This window comes from Triticum dicoccoides, chromosome 1A (assembly GCF_002162155.2).
Source record: "Triticum dicoccoides isolate Atlit2015 ecotype Zavitan chromosome 1A, WEW_v2.0, whole genome shotgun sequence".
Taxonomy (NCBI): Eukaryota; Viridiplantae; Streptophyta; class Magnoliopsida; order Poales; family Poaceae; genus Triticum; species Triticum dicoccoides.
This window is the reverse complement of record NC_041380.1, coordinates 562,925,397-562,946,565: the sequence shown is the minus strand read 5'-3', so window position 1 is coordinate 562,946,565 and position 21,169 is coordinate 562,925,397. Positions and strand designations below refer to the sequence as shown.

The following is a 21,169-nucleotide window of genomic DNA, read 5'->3' as shown; positions in this document are numbered from 1 at the left end:
TATGTTTCCTAACCATAGACAAAGAGTTGTTATTTGATTAACGGGATCACATAATTAGGAGAATGATGTGATTGACTTGACCCATCCCGTTAGCTTAGCACTCGATCGTTTAGTATGTTGCTATTGCTTTCTTCATGACTTATACATGTTCCTATGACTATGAGATTGTGCAACTCCCGTTTATCGGAGGAACACTTTGTATGCTACCAAACGTCACAACGTAACTTGGTGATTATAAAGGAGCTCTACAGGTGTCTCCAAAGGTACATGTTGGGTTGGCGTATTTCGAGATTAGGATCTGTCACTCCGATTGTCGGAGAGGTATCTCTGGGCCCTCTCGGTAATGCACATCACATAAGCCTTGCAAGCATTGCAACTAATGAGTTAGTTGCGAGATGATGTATTACGGAACGAGTAAAGAGACTTGCCGGTAACGAGATTGAACTAGGTATTGAGATACCGACGATCGAATCTCGGGCAAGTAACATACCGATGACAAAGGGAACAACGTATGTTGTTATGCGGTCTGACCGATAAAGATCTTCGTAGAATATGTAGGAGCCAATATGAGCATCCAGATTCCGCTATTGGTTATTGACCGGAGACGTGTCTCGGTCATGTCTACATTGTTCTCGAACCCGTAGGGTCCGCACGCTTAAGGTTTCGATGACAGTTATATTATGAGTTTATGAGTTTTAATGTACCGAAGGAGTTCGGAGTCCCGAATGAGATCGGGGACATGACGAGGAGTCTCGAAATGGTCGATACATAAAGATTGATATATTGGACGGCTATATTCGGACACCGGAAGTGTTCCGGGTGATTTCGGAGAAAACCGGAGTGGCGGAGGGTTACCGGAACCCCCCGGGAGAAGTAATGGGCCTTATGGGCCCTAGTGGAGAGAGAGAGGGGCGGCCAGGGTGGGCCGCGCGCCCCCTCCCCCTCTGGTCCGAATTGGACTAGGAGAGGGGGGGGGCCTTTCCTTCTCCCTCTCCCCCTTCCTTTCCCCCTCCTAGTAGGAGTAGGAAAGAGGGGAGTCCTACTCCTACTAGGAGGAGGACTCCTCCTCCTTGGCGCGCCCTAGGGCCGGCCGGCCTCCTCCCCTTTCTCCTTTATATACGGGGGCAGGGGGCACCCCTAGACACACAAGTTGATCCACGTGATCGTTTTCTTAGCCGTGTGCGGTGCCCCCTTCCACCATACTCCTCGATAATATTGTAGCGGTGCTTAGGCGAAGCCCTGCGATGGTAGAACATCAAGATCGTCACCACGCCGTCGTGCTGACGGAACTCTTCCCCGACACTTTGCTGGATCGAAGTCCGGGGATCGTCATCAATCTGAACGTGTGCTAAAACTCGGAGCTGTCGTAGTTTCGGTGCTTGATTGGTCGGGCCGTGAAGACGTACGACTACATCAACCGCGTTGTCATAACGCTTCCGCTGTCAGTCTATGAGGGTACGTAGATCACACTCTCCCCTCTCATTGCTATGCATCACCATGATCTTGCGTGTGCGTAGGATTTTTTTTTGAAATTACTATGTTCCCCAACAATGTATACCAGGTTGCCACCAATAGACGATCGCCTAGGCTTCTTGGTTTATCCTTTTCCTTCAAAAGCTCCACATAGTCACCTGTCGGAAGAACACTTCAGTATACCAAGAAATGAGTTAACGTATTTATAGTTAAACATCCCTTCATGATCATCTATTCACTTACTAGATTTAAGAAAAATACTCAGATGAGTATTAGATCAATACTTTGCAACCACAACTGAATTGGCATTGCCATCATCATTGTTGCAGACCTGCAGTCCTCATGCAATCACACACACCACCGTCATCACAATGACATTCAAGCCATGGTAACTGTGTTGGTCGATGCCATTATTCTGGTTTCGTGTTTACAGAATACAATACATACCATCTCGTTGAACCAACATATTCTATCAGAACTAAATATTTTCATTTACGGATCTTCTCGAAAGAGAAGCACACCTTTACTTCCCCTTCGTTCTTTCACAATAGAGACACAGAACAAATACATGTTAGATGGTGAAACAAACACAGTTAAGAGATAAGAGGAAGTACATACACATATCATGTGTCCGTGACTCTACTCAGCACAAAAGCATTTCAGAATTGGAAAGCAGATTCATAAAACTGGAACACATCATTAACAGGAAGAAATCAACCAGCAACAAACTTATATATTCAATGAGTTAGGTGCATAGTAAAATGTTGGTAATCCATATTTTAACACTTGGCCTACATATCGTTTTATCGTAGTATACTTTAGGCCTTGTTTTTAATCCTTTTCTATTGTTCTTGTGCATTGTTTTTTTTAAATCGCATGTCATAAATATAAGCAAGGAATATTGTTGAGGATATAACTACTAAGGGTAAACCGCCCAGGAGGGGCCGGTTCACCTTCACCTATACTGAAGCCCAAGGAAACCCAGAAGATGGCGCTTTATGGATGAGGCTTAGAGGCCCGGAGCCCGCAGGCGATTTAGGGCCCATGATAGTAAACCGCCATGATTGTATAAGCTTGCATTATAAGATAAGAAAGAAGAGACCGAGGCGGACACTTGTATGAGCCATCCTCGGGACTCTGTAGACCGGCCGGGGTCCTCCTGAGTATATAAAGGGGTGACCCGGCGGCAGTTCAGGGACAGAAAACAACAACTCGAGAGCCAGACAAAGCGGATTCGCTCCCCGGCCTTTGAAACCCCAGCAATACCAATCACAACTAGACGTAGGCTTTTACCTTCATTGAAGGGGCCGAACTAGTATAAAATTCCCGTGTCCCCTTGTCCGGTTTAACCCCTTCAAGCTAATACGTAGCGATGGCTCCACGACTAAGTCCTTTCATGAGGACATCTGCCGTGACAATTCCACGACAGTTGGCGCCCACTGTGGGGCTATCGCACGGTGGTTTGGAGTTCTTGAAGGGCAGCTTCGATGGACTCAAGGGATACGTCGTGGGCCGGATGACGAAAAGTTGTCGTGGAAAGCTCTACATCGACAACGCAGGATGGGGTCCCGAGGCCGATTCAATCGAATACGGGTACCGGGTCCCCTTTGGTGGGATTCACATCTTCATCGGCAAGATCGGTGAACCGGCCCCCGAGCCGGGCACCTGCACCGACATCATCAAAACGGCTCGGCGTGCAAGTTCTTCAACGGTTCAGCCTGAGGCAAGGCATGTTTTCATAGGTGTCGTCCATGGTTCGGGGTACGAGGAGGAACCGGTCTCCGACAGAGAAACCATAGTCCGCAGCGGTGACGAGTCTTCTGGAGAAACCGAATCGCTTTACCAGTTGCAGGACGGCCGGATTGAGGGAGGATCCGAGGGCAACAGTATTCCGGATTCCCCCGGTCTGCCAAACCGGGCCGCCGTCTTCATGGCCGGCACACGACCAACGCCTTATTCATCTACCACCGCAACAATGCTCTCCGGTTCAACGATGGCCACGCCGGCAGGGGTAGGAAGCTCGCCGCCGCCTCCGGCCCAAGTCTTGTCTGATTTGTTTGACACTCTAGCGGCACTGATGTCCACGGAGGTAGACACAGCAGCCAGGGATCAGCATGATGCGGAGATTCTAAAGGTGAAAGATCAGATAGCCCAGGCTAAAGCGGACCTGGCAGCAGAGAATGCCAGGATGGCCACAGAGCGGGCCGAGTTGGAAGCACAGGCTTATCGGATTAGACTGGATCAGAATGCTTCAGAAGAGGTCATGAGAAGAAGGTACTGATCACGTCTCCCGTCGGTTTATGAGCCGTAGAATCTTTTCAACACGCCAGGTGCAGGAGCTGGTAACCAACCCGCGCCAAACCGGGTGGGGGCACCGGAAGCAGGAGCACCGGTTCAGCCACACGCAACAGACCTGCCTCGCCAGAACAACGTTGTATCATCAACGCCGTCCGGGCATTATTCCAACCCATTGGATAATATTGTGGCCGCCGCTTCGCGCCTGGCGGCTCTCCCAACCGAAGGCGAATCACCAGTGGCAGTGGAAGCGCGTCGGGCCAGGGATCTCCTTCACACAGCACTGAATCAACAGCAAGCGTATTCACACAGCCGTGAGAGGATTCATTCCACTCCCCGTCCAAGCCGGAGTTACAGCAGACACGTGGAAGATGAACCAGCCGTGTCCAGTAGTGTGCGCCATCGAGATTCACCACGGGGGAACAACCCGGCTGGGGGAGGTGCTAATGCGCAAGATGTTGTGGACCACGGCCACGCACAACGGGAGGCCGAGTTGACAGCTCGACACGAAGCACGACAACATACTACGGTTCACCCTACTGCCTCCGTGGAGCCAGGGGTAATGTTCAGTTCCCTAGGGGTACCATGTTTAACTCCCGCATTGCGTAATGTGCGATTGCCCAAGGATTTCAAGGGACCTCGTAAGGTACCAAATTACACCGCCGATTTGCAGCCAGAGGCGTGGGTGGTGAGCTATGAGATGGCAATGGAGATGTTAGATGTGGATGAGGCGGTATGTGCTAAATATTTCACCATGATGCTGGAAGGAACAACTCGCACTTGGTTGAACAGCTTGCCAACCAACTCTATCGATTCATGGGCCGAATTAAAGCGCCGGTTTATCCAGAACTTCAAGGATACGTGCAAGCAGCCGATGTCGATTGTAGATCTGGCCGCTTGTGTCCAAGAGGAAGGGGAGTCCACGACCCATTGGGTTAAACGGGTCTCGACGATTTTGCATTCATCAGATCGTATTAATGCAGACACCGCAGTATTAACGTTAGAGGACAATTGCCGTTTCAAGCCGTTGAAATAGAAGTTGGGAAGGCTCAAACGTCATTGCAACGACATGTCAACACTCATGGCCGCTTTAGTTAAGTATGCCGATTCAGATAATACCAAGGATCCGGATTCAGAGGAGGACAAACCGGAGAAGGGAAAGAAGAACAGCAGTGCAAAAGGGCAGCACCACAACCAAGGGGGCCATGGGAATAACAGTAAGCATAAAGCGGATAATTCAGATTTGGTGGCTAACACAAATATGCAGCGTCGCAAAGGTAAACCGCCCCAGCGCGGTGGAGGGATGAATCTGGAGCGTTTGTTAAACCAGCCCTGCCCGAAGCATGGAACCAAGGAGGCCCCTTCAACACATCTTTGGAAGGATTGTCACATAATAAGGGAGTTCAAAAATTCTGATTTATACCGGTATGATCAGGATCCACCGGGCGGTTCAGGCCCAGGTTTCCATGGGGGCGGCGGTTCAAGCTCTGGATTTCAGAACAACCAGGGCCATCAGAACAACCATGGTAATAACCAGCAGAATAGCCAGGGGAATCAGCAACAGTTAGGTTACCAGAGTCACCCCAAGCAATTGAACAGCGGACAATATCATGTGTTCACTACCAGCCTGTGCAAGCGGGATCAGAAACTTCACAAGAGGGCAGTCAATACTGTTGAACCGGCCGTACCACATTATCTACGATGGTCGGAGCAGCCTATTGTGTGGAGCAGAGAGGATCACCCGCCCCGGGTTGAAAATCCGGGCCAACTAGCCTTAGTGGTAGCACCTCAGGTGGGGGGCTATAAGTTTACCAAGGTTCTGATGGATGGAGGGAGCATTATCAACATCCTGTACTATGAGACTTTCCGTCGCATGGGTTTGACAGATAAGAATCTTAAACCGTCAAACACTATTTTTCATGGTGTGGTACCAGGTAAATCGGCCTACCCTGTGGGAAAGATTGCTTTGGAAGTTGTGTTTGGAGATGAGCTTGATTCCAGGTCTGAGACTTTGACCTTTGAGGTGGTGAAAATCCAGAGTCCATATCACGCGCTATTTGGACGGCCGGCTTACGCGAAATTCATGGCGAGACCCTGTTATGTCTATCTACAACTCAAAATGCCGGGTTATAAGGGGACGATCACAGTACATGGGAGCCGAAAGATTGCCTTGGATTGCGAGGAAGGTGAAGCGGCCTATGCGGAATCGGTTTGTGCCACAGAGGAGCTGAAATTCTATAAGGACAATGTTGATCCGGCGGATATGACCCCTCTGAAGAAACCTATGACTGAACATGACCCGGCCCTGACGTTCAAACCGGCTAATGAGACTAAGCTCGTTGACTTCGTCCCTGGTGATTCATCTAAGCAATTTAGTATCAGTATAAATCTGGATCCGAAATAGGAAAGCGCGCTCATCGAGTTCATCCGTGAGAACCGGGACATCTTTGCATGGAAACCTTCTGACATGCCAGGTGTACCGAGGGAACTCGCTGAGCGCACTCTAAATATTGATCCTAAGTTTAAACCGGTCAAGCAGTACCTTCGCCGCTTTAACGAAGAAAGACGCAAGGCCATCGGCGAAGAGGTAGCCCGGCTACTGGCAGCTGGGTTTTTTGTCGAAGTGTTTCATCCCGAATGGGCTAATCCGGTGCTTGTTCTTAAGAAAAATGGCACTTGGCGTATGTGTGTGGACTACACTGATTTGAATAAAGCTTGCACGACAGATCCTTTTGCTCTCCCGCGTATTGATCAGATCATGGATGCAACGGCGGGTTTTGAGCGCCTGAGTTTCCTGGATGCTTATTCAGGTTATCATCAGATTAAGATGGCAGTTAAGGACCAGGAGAAGACAGCCTTCATCACTCCCTTTGGAGCCTTCTGCTATGTTTCTATGCCCTTTGGGCTCAAGAGTGCCCAAGCAACCTACCAGCGTTGTGTGCAAAATTGTCTTTGCAAGCAGATCAGGCGTAATGTTCATGCCTATGTGGATGACATTGTGGTGAAATCCAGGAAGCAGGAAACCCTGATAAATGATCTCAAGGAGACGTTTGACAATCTTCGGGTTTACAAAATGATGCTCAACCCGGACAAATGCGTTTTTGGTGTTCCGGCAGGCAAACTCTTGGGTTTTCTTGTGTCTAACAGAGGTATTGAGGCAAATCCGGAAAAAATCAAAGCAATCACATCCTTGGCTAAACCGGCATGTATCAATGATGTTCAGCGTCTGGCGGGTCGGATTGCAGCCCTCAGCCGATTTATCAGCCGTTTGGGAGAGAAGGCGATTCCCCTGTATCAGATGTTGAAGAAAACAGATAAATTCGTCTGGAGTGACGCCGCCGATGCGGCATTCAAGGAATTGAAGTGGCAGCTAGCTGAACCGTCAGTCCTCGCTGCTCCAGTTGATAATGAACCTCTATTGTTGTACGTGGCTGCCAATGCCCGAGCGGTCAGTGTGGTGATTGTGGTTGATCATAAGGAGGCCGGAAAAGAATATCTGGTTCAACGACCAGTTTATTATATCAGTGAAGTACTGATCGAATCAAAGCAAAGATATCCGCATTGGCAGAAGCTAGTGTATGGAGTTTTTATGGCAAGTAGGAAACTCAAGCAATATTTTCAAGGCCATCCTATTACAGTGGTTAGTTCTGCTCCCTTGGGCGATATAATCCAGAATAGAGAGGCAACTGGCTGGGTTGCGAAGTGGGCAATCGAGCTTGGTCCCCATGGTTTGAAGTATACACCCCGAACAGCCATCAAATCTCAGGCGCTTGTGGAGTTCATCAATGATTGGACCAAGTTACAGGCACCAGAAGACAAACCGAACAATACATACTGGACCATTCACTTTGATGGATCCAGGCAGCTGGAAGGCTCGGGGGCTGGAGTTGTCCTCACTTCCCCTCGAGGAGATAAGATTTGTTATGTTCTCCGCTTAATGTTTCCTTGTACTAACAATGCAGCGGAGTATGAGGCCTTGCTCCACGGCCTTCGTGTAGCTAAGGAAATGAACTTAAGCCGGGTTCGATGCTTTGGAGATTCTGATCTGGTGGCTCAGCAAGTTTTTGGTACTTGGGATTCTAAGGACCCGCTCATGGCGGCTTATAGGCGCGAGATTGATATTGTGGCAGGTCACTTTAAGGGTTATCAGGTGGAGCACATCGACCGGCGCAAGAATGAAGCAGCAGATGCTCTAAGCTGGCTGGGATCTCAGCGTAAGCCGGTACCACCTAATACCTTTCTAGATATCTTGCATAACCCATCTGTAAAGTTGCCTACAGAGGAGGATTTAGCTGTTCCTGATCCGGAGGGCCAGTTGGTAGCCGTTTTGCATGCCACTCCGGATTGGACGGTTCCATATTTGGCGTATCTAAACCAAGGTGAATTACCAGAAGACGAACTTTTCGTCAGGCAGATAGTCTGGCGGTCCAAGTCTATGGTTGTTCACAATGGTGAGTTGCACCGTCTAGCGTTTCAGGCGTATTCCAACGTTGTGTTTCTCCTGAAGAAGGACAAGAGATTCTACGGGAAATCCATGAAGGGGATTGCGGTCACCATGCCGGCTCAAAGTCCTTGGTTTCTAAGGCTTTCCGACACGGGTTCTACTGGTTGACAGCTCATTCTGATGCGGAAGACTTGGTAAAGCGGTGTGACGCTTGTCAGAAATTTTCACGTCAAGCTCATGTTCCTGCTCAAGAGTTACGCATGATCCCCATCACTTGGCCGTTTGCTACTTGGGGGCTTGATATGGTTGGACCCTTTAAGCGTTCTAAGGACAAGAAGACCCACCTGTTGGTGGCGGTTGACAAGTTCACCAAATGGGTTGAAGCGGAGCCCGTCAGTAAATGTGATGCAGCCACGGCGGTTCAATTTCTCAAAAAGATTATTTTCCGTTTCGGCTTTCCACATAGCATCATCACAGATAATGGTACGAACCTTTCTAAAGGTGAAATGGAGGAGTTCTGCCAATGAGAGCACATCCGGCTTGATGTAGCATCTGTGGCTCACCCCCAATCTAATGGTCAAGCTGAGAGGGCGAATCAAGAAATCCTGAAGGGTATCAAGCCTCGGCTCATGGTCCCTTTGAAGCGGATGCCGGGTTGTTCTGTGGAAGAATTACCATCTGTGTTATGGAGCATAAATACCACCCCAAACCGATCTACGGGATATACACCCTTTTTCCTGGTCTATGGGGCTGAGGCTGTCCTCCCAAGTGATATTCGTCACGACTCGCCCCGGGTCGCGAATTATGTTGAAGCGGACAACGAGCAAGCACGCCAAGAGGCGCTGGACCTGTTAGATGAGAAGCGAGACATGGCTTTGGCTCGGTCGACGGTTTATCAACAAGACCTGCGGCGTTATCACAGCCGGCGGGTTAAGACAAGAACCTTTCAAGAAGGCGATTTGGTACTTCGGCTCATTCAAGACCAGACTGATATGCACAAGTTATCCCCACCTTGGGAAGGACCTTTTATGGTCAGCAAAAATCTGCACAACGGATCATACTATCTCATTGACGTTCGAGAAGACTCACGTAGCTCTGAGGAGGAGACCCGGCGGCCATGGAACATAGCTCTCCTACAGCCTTATTACACTTGAAGCCACAGGCTTTTCATATGTACATATTTCAACAATGTATATATTATGATCAATATAATAAACCAGCATCCTTGCTATCAAGCAGGGTCTCCGCCGTTTTTCCTTCAAATATCTGTTAACTTGGGGGCTTCAGCTAATAACACGAAGTACTACCTGTTAGCCCGGCTACCATGCCACCATCTAGCTGGGGAGCTTCACACCCAAGGGGCCAAAGAGGGATTGATTGCGCAAAGCACGACTCAAACATAGGCACCCATTGAGCACAGCTCACAAAGTTACTTGGGGGCTCTTTGTGTCAAATACCAAAGAGTTTGAAAGGACCCTTGTATCTGGGTATCGACCCACGGCTTGGAAGCCTAGTGTATTCACCTAAAACCCCGGGTTAACCTGCCTTCATCAAGTAAGCCACTCCTATCCAGGTAATCCTGGCACGACCCGTCGAACGTTTGACAGTTACTCTCATTGAGACCCTGAACTTGTCAAAGTTAAAACGATGATTGGTTAGTTGGAGGGCCATCTTAAAAGGCTTTGTCAAAATGGTTTAACTCGGTGGCCTGGCAGCCCATGAAAAGCCTCGATTTGGGCCTGGCAGCCCTTGAAAAGCCTCGACTATAGTTTTTTTGTTTACTTTTTTGCCAAGTTTTTGCTTTTCGTAAGGTCTACGTTAAACCGGAGTTTTTTAACCTGGCATGGCTTACGGATCTTCTGTTAAAGTATACAATTAAAGGTAATCCGACATCCTTCAAAACCGGTCTGGCTTTGACACTTTGTCTCCAGCAATCGGCCGGTGTTCATCACAACCCGGTTCTATATCATGTATATATACCAACATGGCATGGTGGAAGTTGGGTTTTCACCCTTCTTCAAATCACAATTGGTAAACCGACAGCAATGTTTTGTATCACAGGTATGATTTATTATTGCTGCAACCATAGTTGCTTACCAAGTTGTGTTGAGTATTTTGACCCGTCCGGTGGTAAACCGCCTGGACAGATTTTCCTTATGCAGACACAGGGATTGCATAATATTGTAAAAATACATAAGCCAGTACTGAAATTCTCCTGACAAATCAACACAAAGTGTATCCCAGTGCACGATGGCAACGGATCAAAGTACTTTCACTAGCCTATTACAAGGCGCTTGAAGGTCCAAAATATGGTGTTTCCAGCAGAACAATGTTTATGGAGCATCACTCTGATTGCCGGATCAAGTTTCATTACCATGTTGATGCGAAGTTGATGGGTCATCTGGCGTCGGCTCAGCCTCCTCCTCCCCACCTAGCGGCTGGAAGTTTGTAGTGGTCCAGTCAATCCGGGTTAAGGCCTGAAAGATAGCTTCTTCACTGATAAGTTCTGACGGATCAATGTCAGGGGCATAAGTGTGCTTACGGATTCCTGGAATAAGATTTTGCGCCTCCGGAATGACAGGGTTAACCCGTTTGTTGTTGGCATCATAATAAGACCGGTGAACAGTCAAGTTAGCATCTTCTGCCAGCTGACTTGCCAGAGGACGCATTTCCCTTGTCACTCTTTTAAGGGCTGCATCATCAAAATCTGCCCCATTTTCTTGTGTGCTTGGAAAGCCTTTGGCAAGGTCAACCGGATCCAAGTCAGCTATCCACGCTTTGGCTCGGGTAAGTGCCAACAAAGCGCCGGCCCTAGCAGCAGATCGCTTGACCTCTTCTAGCTGTGCTGGTACCATGGATAGCCTTGTCAGAGTGTCCTTGATCAGTGTTGGGGCCGGATTTTCATAGGATGTTGCGCAGACAACCCGTTGAGCACTGGTGTATAGTTATTCAAGAAGAGTATATGCTGCTTTCAGCTTCATCCGTACATCTGAGCCCAGATGAGTAATGCGGCTACCTGCAATGGTTTAAGAATTTCATATTTCAACCGGCACCTTACAAGATGGATATTTCAGATACCTTGCTAGGAGTACTTACCAAATACTGCGGAGGTCATGGCGTTCACTTGACGCTTTAACCCAGAAAGCTCTCCTGCCACCGGTTTAAGAGCAGATTCGACATCTTCAGCCCGTTTCAGCAATGTACCCTTCTCAGTGTCCCAGTTGGAATGTTCCGTCTTGAATTCTTCCTTCAATCGTTCTATGGAAGTTAAAGCGGCTCAAAGTTCATCTTTGGCTTTAGAAGATTCTTCTTGATGAGATTTGATACTCTCTTGAAGATCAGCAATCTGCGTCCGTTGATGGTTTATGTCAGCCTGCCAAAATGAAGAGGAGCATTTCAATATTTTATCAAAAGTCCCAAGCATACAACTGGTTCTACACTTGGCACTTGGGGGCTAATGCGGATTACTTCTTTCTTACTGCTTATTCAAAGTCCCAAGGATTCATACAAGTTTCAATCCTGGCACTTGGGGGCTAATGCGGATTACTTCTGCTTATTCAAAGTCCCAAGGATTCATACAAGTTTCAACCCTGACACTTGGGGGCTAATGTGTATTTGTTCAAAAAACTTAAAAGTCAACAATGTGCAGCTTGGAAATTCAAAGTCCCGGTTTGTTTTTACAAGCTAAACCGACCCTTGGGGACTACAGGATACAAGGCAGTGCAAATACAAAGATAAGGAGGAAAATGTTTACCTCATAATGTTCCTTCATCAGATTTACCAAGTCAGCCTCATTGTCTCGGCTTGTATAAAGACGGTTCAAGAATCCGGAATGAAGATCCTGGGCAGAAAGATTAGCATATTTTGACATATCAGTTTCCGTCTTCCTCTTGCCCATTGAAATAAACTCATCCTTGGCGGTATGTTTTTCCAAGATAACTGGATCGCCCGGAGCGGTATAAGCAGTGCCAGTAATAATAACGTCATCGTCTTTGACTGGGCTTGGCGGATTAGCACTTGACTTCAGTGGATCAGGAACCGGACTGGCAGGTATAGCATGTGGACTTAAGGTATCTTCATGTATGACCGGATCAGCTTCTGGTGGATCAGTATTGATGGTTGGCTCTGGCGGGACAAAATCATCCATGATATTATCAAAATTTTTATCAGGATTCTCAGGAGTTTTCTCCGGTTCAACTTCACCGGTAGGGGCAGTGGTCTTGGCCTTCTTACTCAAATGAGCTTTAGCACTAATATTAAAACAAGGATTAACATGATTAACTGAGTTATGAAAGAGAAGGGAAGGCTGCACGCTTACCCAGGGACGGTTTTCAGTGGAGGCAGCTGAGTGGTTGATGAACCGCCAGACGAATTAGGACATGCCTGATAAATTGAATCAAATGAATTGAGAGGGCATTGGAAGAAACCTTTCAAAAGATAAACGTTTTTCAGGAGAATAAGCAACCTCTGGACGACGTTTCCGGTTTGGGGTATGAGGTAAACCGGAAGAAGTGACATGTTGACCACTGTGCCGGGTTGTGCGACGCCCTTCGGTTTGCTGTGTCTTCAAAGAAAGTTTTTGATCCAAATGAGCAACAGGGTGAGAGCATTTCACTTTCCGAACTGCATGGCGAAATCATTGAACCGGCACAAGTTCTGAGTCAGAAAGACAAATTACCTCAACATGATCTGCATGGCTGGCCTCCGCGTCATCCTGGGAGTAATCATTATTAGTAAACTATATGGACAGAAGTCAAGGGAGTCAAACTTTACCTCTTCAGCCGAGTCATCGACATCTTCTGGCGGTTCCGAAGACTCTGCAGTTTTATTTTTGGCAGCTTTCTTGATGACCTTGGTCTTACCACGAGGAGCCTTAGCTACTTTCTCTTGAGATTTCCTTTTCCAAAAGGAGCTACTGGCCTATGGATTGCACAAAAGGATTATTATAGCAGTGTCAAAGCGGAGAAGGATCAGGAAAAGTACAATGTTAAAATCTTTACCGCTGGCGGTTTGTTGAAGGCGTAAAAAGGACGCAGACCAATTTGAGTACATACGGTGAGCGGTTCGTCAAGTATTTTCTTTACACTTTCACTGACTTCATCGTCAGTCAGTTCTATTTCATTAAACCATTATGGATCATTGGTGTGGCCGGTATATTCAAACATCAATCCAGGCCGGCGGCTTAAAGGAAGAATGCACCATGAAATCCAGCAACGGACGAGATCAACACCAGTTAAACCGTTGGCAAGGAGAGCCCGGAGTTTGGCGAGTTGAGGTGCATAGGCTTGTCGATCTTTGGCAGGCAATCTCTGAGGTAAAGGGTGATTATTGCTGAGCCGGTGCAGACGGTAGCCCCGCAAGGGATTCTCTTCAGCAGGGGCAGTATTCTGATAGTAGAACCAGGTTTGGTTCCAGTCTTTTGGATGGCTGTGAAGTTTGGCGTGAGGAAAATCAACCTCTTTCCTCTTTTGAATCGACACACCGCCAAGTTCAGTATTGGGTCCATCAGAAAACTCCGTCCGGTGGTTTAAGTGAAAGAGATCTTGAAAGATGGTTTACGATGGACGGTTTACCCAGTTGCAAGCAGCAAATTGCTTCGTCATCTTACAAAGACTGTAAAAGGAAAATGGACGGTTTATGATTGGCGGTTCATATGTGTTTGTCAAATATTAAACCGGCAATTCAAGGTATACGTATGAAGTGAACTAGGCACGGCTGTTCAAAGTCTAGATGGCGGTTTAAGATAGGGCTAATGATATACGATGGATTATCAACACTAAAGGATAAACCGCCCTTTGGAGGCAGAATCCAAACGGAAAATTTGATAAGTGTTGCGGAAACAAGTTTTATAAGATGGTGATATAATTTTGGATCTACCGCTGTTCAAAAGACAAATTTTTCTGAGTTGTACAATGGTGTTAAACAGAACCGAGAAGATTCAGATAAGGATTTATACAGGAACAGTAAGATGATGTAGTGCGGCAGATTAAAGCTACAGATCCGGCCGCAAGGGGAAATTATCAGGCTTAGCTAGATCTAGTACGATGCTAAAGGAAAAGCAGAGGAAAGGCCGATGAACACTGACGAACACCGAAGAAGCTATGAAACCCTAATGCAGATTCAACAAATAACGGGAAGGAGTATGTACCAGGGACACGCAGCGGCGGAATATCTTCAGAGATCTGGTACGAACAGGGTGATGCAGCGGCCTGGTTTGTGCGGACTGGAAGATCAACGACGGTGGCGGCGGCGATGCTTGAGGTCTTCGGGTCGCGAGGAGGAAGACAATGCGGTTTGAAAAGGGGGGAAATGGAAGGCGCCCCGGTTTTATTTATAAGGGAAGAAGGATAAAACAGCAGGCGCAAAAATCGAGGAGTCGGAAGCGACAAAAGAGGATGCAGTTGTCGCCTCGATCTTCAGAAATTAATTAAAGAGAAGGGAATCTTTGTAGATCTTTTTATACAGGGATGGCGTCACAATGATTTATTGCAGTAACAGAAGATGACATCATGGTGATTCACCAAAATTCACAGGGAGAAGACAATATGGCGGTTTACGAGAATTGCCAGAAATTCAAGGATTGAAGATTGACATGAACAGGTTCAAATCAATCTGGGGCCTAATGTTGAGGATATAACTACTAAGGGTAAACCGCCCAGGAGGGGCCGGTTCACCTTCACCTATACTGAAGCCCAAGGAAACCTAGAAGATGGCGCTTTACGGATGAGGCTTAGAGGCCCGGAGCCCGCAGGCGATTTAGGGCCCATGATAGTAAACCGCCATGATTGTATAAGCTTGCATTGTAAGATAAGAAAGAAGAGACCGAGGCGGACACTTGTATGAGCCAGCCTCGGGACTCTGTAGACCGGCCGGGGTCCTCCTGAGTATATAAAGGGGTGACCCGGCGGCGGTTCAGGGACAGAAAACAACAACTCGAGAGCCAGACAAAGCGGATTCGCTCCCTGGCCTTCGAAACCCCAGCAATACCAATCACAACTAGACGTAGGCTTTTACCTTCATTGAAGGGGCCGAACTAGTATAAAATTCCCGTGTCCCCTTGTCCGGTTTAACCCCTTCAAGCTAACCCGTAGCGATGGCTCCACGACTAAGTCCTTTCATGAGGACATCTGCCGTGACAATTCCACGACAAATATCTATGATAGATGAATAAATAATGACGAACATAGAAATGGACAAGATGTCGTTGCCTTCAACATTTGACTGCCATTGATTTAATGTTTAAACATCTCCATTTGACATCTAACATTCAAATTCAGATCATCTTGCTTCCCGAAGCACATGTCCATTTGACATCTAGCCATCAAAATAAACGGGGCAGCGACGATGAACTTTCTAAGGGGGCGAGGGGTTGTTCTGTTGCGTCCCTGCAAGAATTAGAAGATGAGGGAGGTAGAGGGAACCTAGGAGAAGAGCAGAGAGGAGAAGGGAGATGCTAGGAACCCCGATGGCGTCGAATTTGTCTGGCGGAGGAGCTTCTGCGGCGGCGGACTCCGGCGAGATCGGGATGATGCCCTAGGCCGAGGCGTCGGGGGCGCACCGCTGCGGGCCGGCAAGGTTAGTAAAATTTAGAATGATGCAAGATAAATGTAATTTCCATGAACATGCTTAGAGAAAGATTATCATGATATATACATCTGTTTGCTCTAAAAACTTGAAATCAAATGTGTCATGGCACAGAAATGTCATAGTACGCTCCCAAAAATAATTTTCTTTTATACATGGACACAGAGCAAGCTCTAATCAGAAATAACAAAACAATTGTCATCTGACAAAATATAACTATAATATATCATGACAAACTGTATCAAAAGAAAAGAATCACAGAGTACATATTTATTATCCTAACCACGAGACATTAATAATTAGAAGCACCAAGAAAAGGGCAATTTTCACCTTTGCACATATGTCAAGTGTGTAGTGCAGACTGCTGGGTGTTGCTGTCTCCAGAACCACACATTTCTGAAGTCTGAACAAATTATTCTGCATTTCTCCATACCATGAGATATTATATTTAGTGGTATGTTAGTCACTATGTAGCAAGTATCAGTCAGTCTTGCTAATTCGAAGTAACAGTAAGCAACTCCATACCTATTCGTTAATGTAGAGATGAACAATTGTTCAAGCAGACACCATAGAATTCTTGCTTTAATTCATATCGCCTCCTGTAATAAAAATGAACTATAGATCAAAAAAATAAGTAAAAGCTTGCTTGGCTGGAAGTTGCATGAAGATGAGGTGATTCCACATTATTCTCAAAGATTCATGCATACCATACGTGACCACAACCTGGGATGACATGTCTTTCAAATACCATGTCACAGGAGGCGTGCACCTGAAGGAGTTCTCCGGCTGCTCGGAACACAACAGAGATGGAAGACAGGAAGTGGGCAGGCGCGGCCACAATAATCGGTCTCAGTGGCGGCCTGTCATCCTCGATGGTGGCGTCTCAAGCTCGGTGCTCGATGGTCGTCATCGGTGGCGATAGCCGGAGTCCTCAACGGAGGTGGTTCCGGCGCAGACCTTGGCGGCAGCGCCCACCTCAACGCCATGCATGCCACCGACCCCATGCGTGGCTCGGATCTGATCTGACCGTCACGGCCCCGCGTGCAAACCAGGCCTCACCCGCGCACACGGATCCAGCCGTTGCCTTCCTGTTGCGCGCACTCTCCTGGCAGACGTTGCATCATAGTACAGAGGCGTAGGCCACCGCTTTCCCTGGCCCTCTCCCCGCCGGTGGCCGTGCCGGCGACCAGAGAGAGCACAACTGTGCCTCCCCTTGTCATCTCCCCCGCTGGTGGATGTTCTCCTTCACGACTCCGACTTCCAGCAGACGGCGCTCCAACGAAGAGTGCGCCGATGAGGAGGTCGTGTGGGCGGCGGTGAGGGCGAGCGGTGAAAAAGGAAAGGATCGTGGGGAGAGGCGAACCGGTTAGCGACGGGCGTGTGGCAGGGGTTAGCCAGGGGGGATTTCGTTAACGGTGATTTTAAATCGTTAGATCTCAGATTAAAGCAATGGCATGGTGGGTAATTAAAGCTTAAAACGCGTTTAGCATGCTGGAGGGATGTAGACCATCAGATTGCAGGTTTCGATGGATAGGATGATCTGGTTCTCTGCCCTCTCTTTCTTTTATAGTGGTAGTAGATGCTACAGTGTTGTCGGGCCAACTCCACCACGCGGCCCCAGACGGGCGTCCGCTTTGCCCGGATTCTGTCCATTTGGGTAGGGCGATGGGGTCGTGTCCGGGCTTGTCCTGAGATGCGGTGGCCATGCGCCCAGCGCGCGAACGCATCCTTTGGCCCCATCTTGTCCGCCTTCATTTTAAAACATCAACGTTCGAAATACCAAGCCCTAGTTCAGGCCAGCGTCCCTAGTTCACGCCGGCCACAGAGCCAGCGGCCTACACGTCCTCGCCGGCAACACAGCCAGCCTCCAAAATGAATAGTTTTGTTCGCCGACAACATAGCCAGCGGTCGGCAACACAGCCAACCTCCAAAATGAATGTGTTTCTCGCCGGCCCACAGCCAGTGGCCCAGCAGGCGGCACCCATGCCAGCCTGCAAAAAAGAACGGCCACGGCTGATCGGACGACCTAGTTCAGGTCATCGGCGTCGAACATCTCCTTCTGCCTGGCCTCGAACCAGCTCCTCGTCTTCTCGCTCATCTTGGTCAAGTCCACGCTCATGATCGTAAGGGCCACCTCCTTTGCTTTGGTGGCGGCATTGGCGGCCTCGATGTCGAGCTGCCTTTGTCAGGACGCCTCCTCCATGTCGATCTTTCTCTTCTTGGCCGCCTCCTCCATCTCAAGCTTCTTCCTTTGAAGCTCTAGGTATTGCTTCGTTTGCTCGTCCTTGCTTTGCTGCTTCTTCTCATCCCTCACATCCTTTTGAGACATCATGCCATGCAAAGTCTCATGCAAGGCCATGGATGAGCCATCACGTATGTCATCCACCTTGAAGTTGGTCTTGCCCCTTGGCCTCTTCAACGCCTCGCCATCTCCACCTCCGACCAACTTGGCCGTCTTCTTGCCTCTCTTCCTTTGAAGTTCACGGTATTGATCCTTGAACTTAGGGAAATTGTTGATGATTGCCCAACAATGCATAAGAGTGAATGGCTTGTCATTATGCCGGTCCTTGAATGCTTCCAAAGATTGAAATGCCTACACCACATGATCAACAACAATTGAACATGCAAACATATACAAGGCAGAAGTCTCATGACCGTAGCAACGAAAAAACTAGGATGAGGAGAGCGTACCATGTCCTCAACGCCGAGACCACTCACGGGCAGTGCTTCAACACTCTCAAGTGTGGTGCAATACTTCTTGCACTCTTGTTGGATGAACAACCACCTCTTTTGAATCAAGGTGATGCCACGGTTGCTCATAATTTGGTAGGGCTAAAACATCTTCCTTCCGTGGAATGTTTTGTGGGCTCTCGTCCAAAAAACAAGGCCCTTTTGTTGCGCGCCGGTCCTCGGATCTTGGCTAATCTCCATCCAACATTGGCAAATCAACTTGTCCTCCTCTTGTGAATTTGAACCCCTGCGAATGCTCTTCCTCCTCTTTTGTGCTTCCGCTCTTTGGGTGAGCTCGTCAATGAACAATGGCTCGCCACCAATATCAATGTCATTGCCTTCTTCCTCATCACAATCACCTTCGCAATAGATGTCATCGTCTTCATGCCACGAGTTACAATGGTCGTAGTCAGCACGGTCGTCGGCCTCTTCATCGGCAACATACTGGGCGCGGCCATCCTAACTTTGGGTCTCGTCGGGATCGTAGGCACGGCCATGCCCACCCTCGTAGATCACATCCTCCATGAACTGGTTGTAGAAGGGGTCGTCGACCGTTGGCGTTGGTGTTGGCATTTCATAGAACAGGATGCCGGGGGACGACATGGTGCTAGTAAACGGTGGTCGTGCTTGCTTTCTTTTCATCTCGACGGCTGGTCGGTCGCCGCTGCTGGACCCCGGCGTGACGTTGAGGTCGATGACGGCCGAGGGGCGCGGGGTGGACGGCGAGATCATGCCAATGTCCGGCGACCCCGAGAAACGGGTCTAGCCGTCGTGCCTTGGCGGGGGAAAGCTGGGCGACATAGGCGTGGTCCGCGACGTCGGCAACTGGAAGGTGCGGAGGCCTGGCGACCGACGAGCCTTTGCTCGTCGGGCCGACGGCCGCAGGAGAGAAACCCGTCGGACAACAAATGCAAAGCATGAGGACGGCGTGCGCTTTGTTGATGATGGCCTCCTTCTCCTCGACCTCGGCCTTGCGCCATGCGGCCTCCATCGCATCGCGCTCGGCGACGAACTTGGCCGCGGTGGCATTGCCCTTGATGACCGCCCTCCGGTTCCTCCTCTTCGCCGATTCCGCATCCAACTTAGCGAGCTCCTCCGGCGTGCACTCTGACCGCGGCTTCCTTGGCGCCTTGGCTGCCTTCTTCTTGACCTTTTCGGGCAGGTCGACGGTCAGGCCGTTGAAATTCGGTTGGTCGTCGGCCATGGACGGGGAAGGGAAGGGGCGGCTGGACATGGGAGGGTTTGGGGGATGGCGCCAAATGGGGCACGGGGGGGGTGGTTGCTTTTTGCCACCGGCAGGCGGGCCAGGGGCTGACAAGCGCGTGCGTCCCGCTAAAAGGATCGAGAAGAAGTGTCTAGAAGGGGGGTGAATAGACTCTTAGCAATAAAAGTTACAGTTTTTAATTTCTTTAGGTTGAAGTGGAGTTTTAGCACAAGTTCACACATTTATAATACATATCAAGCAAGCATGACAAGAGTATATGAGCAGCGGAAAGTAAAGCATGCAAGTTGCAAGAATGTAAAGGGATGGGATTTCACTACTAGGGAAAACCTTATACACAGAATCTTAGCAGCAGCGTGATACAAAAATAAGCGCTACTACTAATTAGCAGTAGCGCGGGTTCTTAACCCTCGCTACTACTAAGTTGATAGTAGTAGTGCTGGTTTTTAACCCTCGCTACTACTAAGCGGTCTCTACCGTGCCCCCCCGACACATGCCATAGTAGTAGTAGCGCGGTTTTATACCCCCTTGCTACTACTAAGTACGAGGTAGGTGAAGTCGCCATATCCTCGGCCGAATCCCCATATCCTCCCCCAAATCCCTCCTCTCTTCCACCACTCTTTCCTCTCACTTTCCATACGCTCTCACATGGACCTCTTGCCCATGCACCCATCCTCCTCCATGGTGCCGAAAGAGGTCGCCGCCTCGCGCCACCGGTGTCTAGGAGCTCGCCGGTCTTCCACCGACATCTAGGAGGCCGCCGCCCCGCGCCACCACACCGGAGAACCTCGCCACCGGTGACTAGCTCCGCTGCTCCCTACATCACCTTCCTCTCTCCCTCGGGTTTCCTTTTCTCTCTCTCCCTCTGGTTTGACTCACCCTCCCATGTCCATGCCCGTGCAGGTCATCGCCATGGATGACCCGGAGCTATCTGGCATGGTCGGGAAGAGGAGCCCCACGCCGCGGCCTGGCTCTGCCATAGAAACGGGCCCTCTCCAACAACCACTGCTGGATCTGGTCTTTCGCTGTCCGTTCATGCATCCGGCGATGCCAATCATCGCTAGATCTTACCATTGCTGCCATTGACAGCACGCACGGGATCGAGATTTTTTTTGTTTTTGAAAGTAATAGCAGTAGCGCGGGGTATAAGACCCGCTACAGCTAATTAGCAGTAGCGCTGTTTGCAACACACGCTACAGCTAACCATGTATAGCAGTAGCGTGTGTCAACACGCGCTACTGCTACAAGTTAGCTGTGGCGCCGTATCAGTAGCGCGGGTACCCGCACTACTGATACACCCAAATCCCGCGCTGCTGCTAGGCTTTTCCCTAGTAGTGTTTGGAGGGAGCAAATGTAATGTAGACACGGAGATTTTTGGCGTGGTTCCGATAGGTGGTGCTATTGTACATCCACGTTGATGG

General features: G+C 49.0%; 1 pseudogene; it reads right to left on the bottom strand.

Annotated features, from left to right (window-relative positions):
• Positions 1 to 17,822: 17,822 nt before the first annotated feature.
• LOC119355380 lies at positions 17,823 to 20,831 on the bottom strand (annotated as a pseudogene).
• Positions 20,832 to 21,169: the final 338 nt, after the last annotated feature.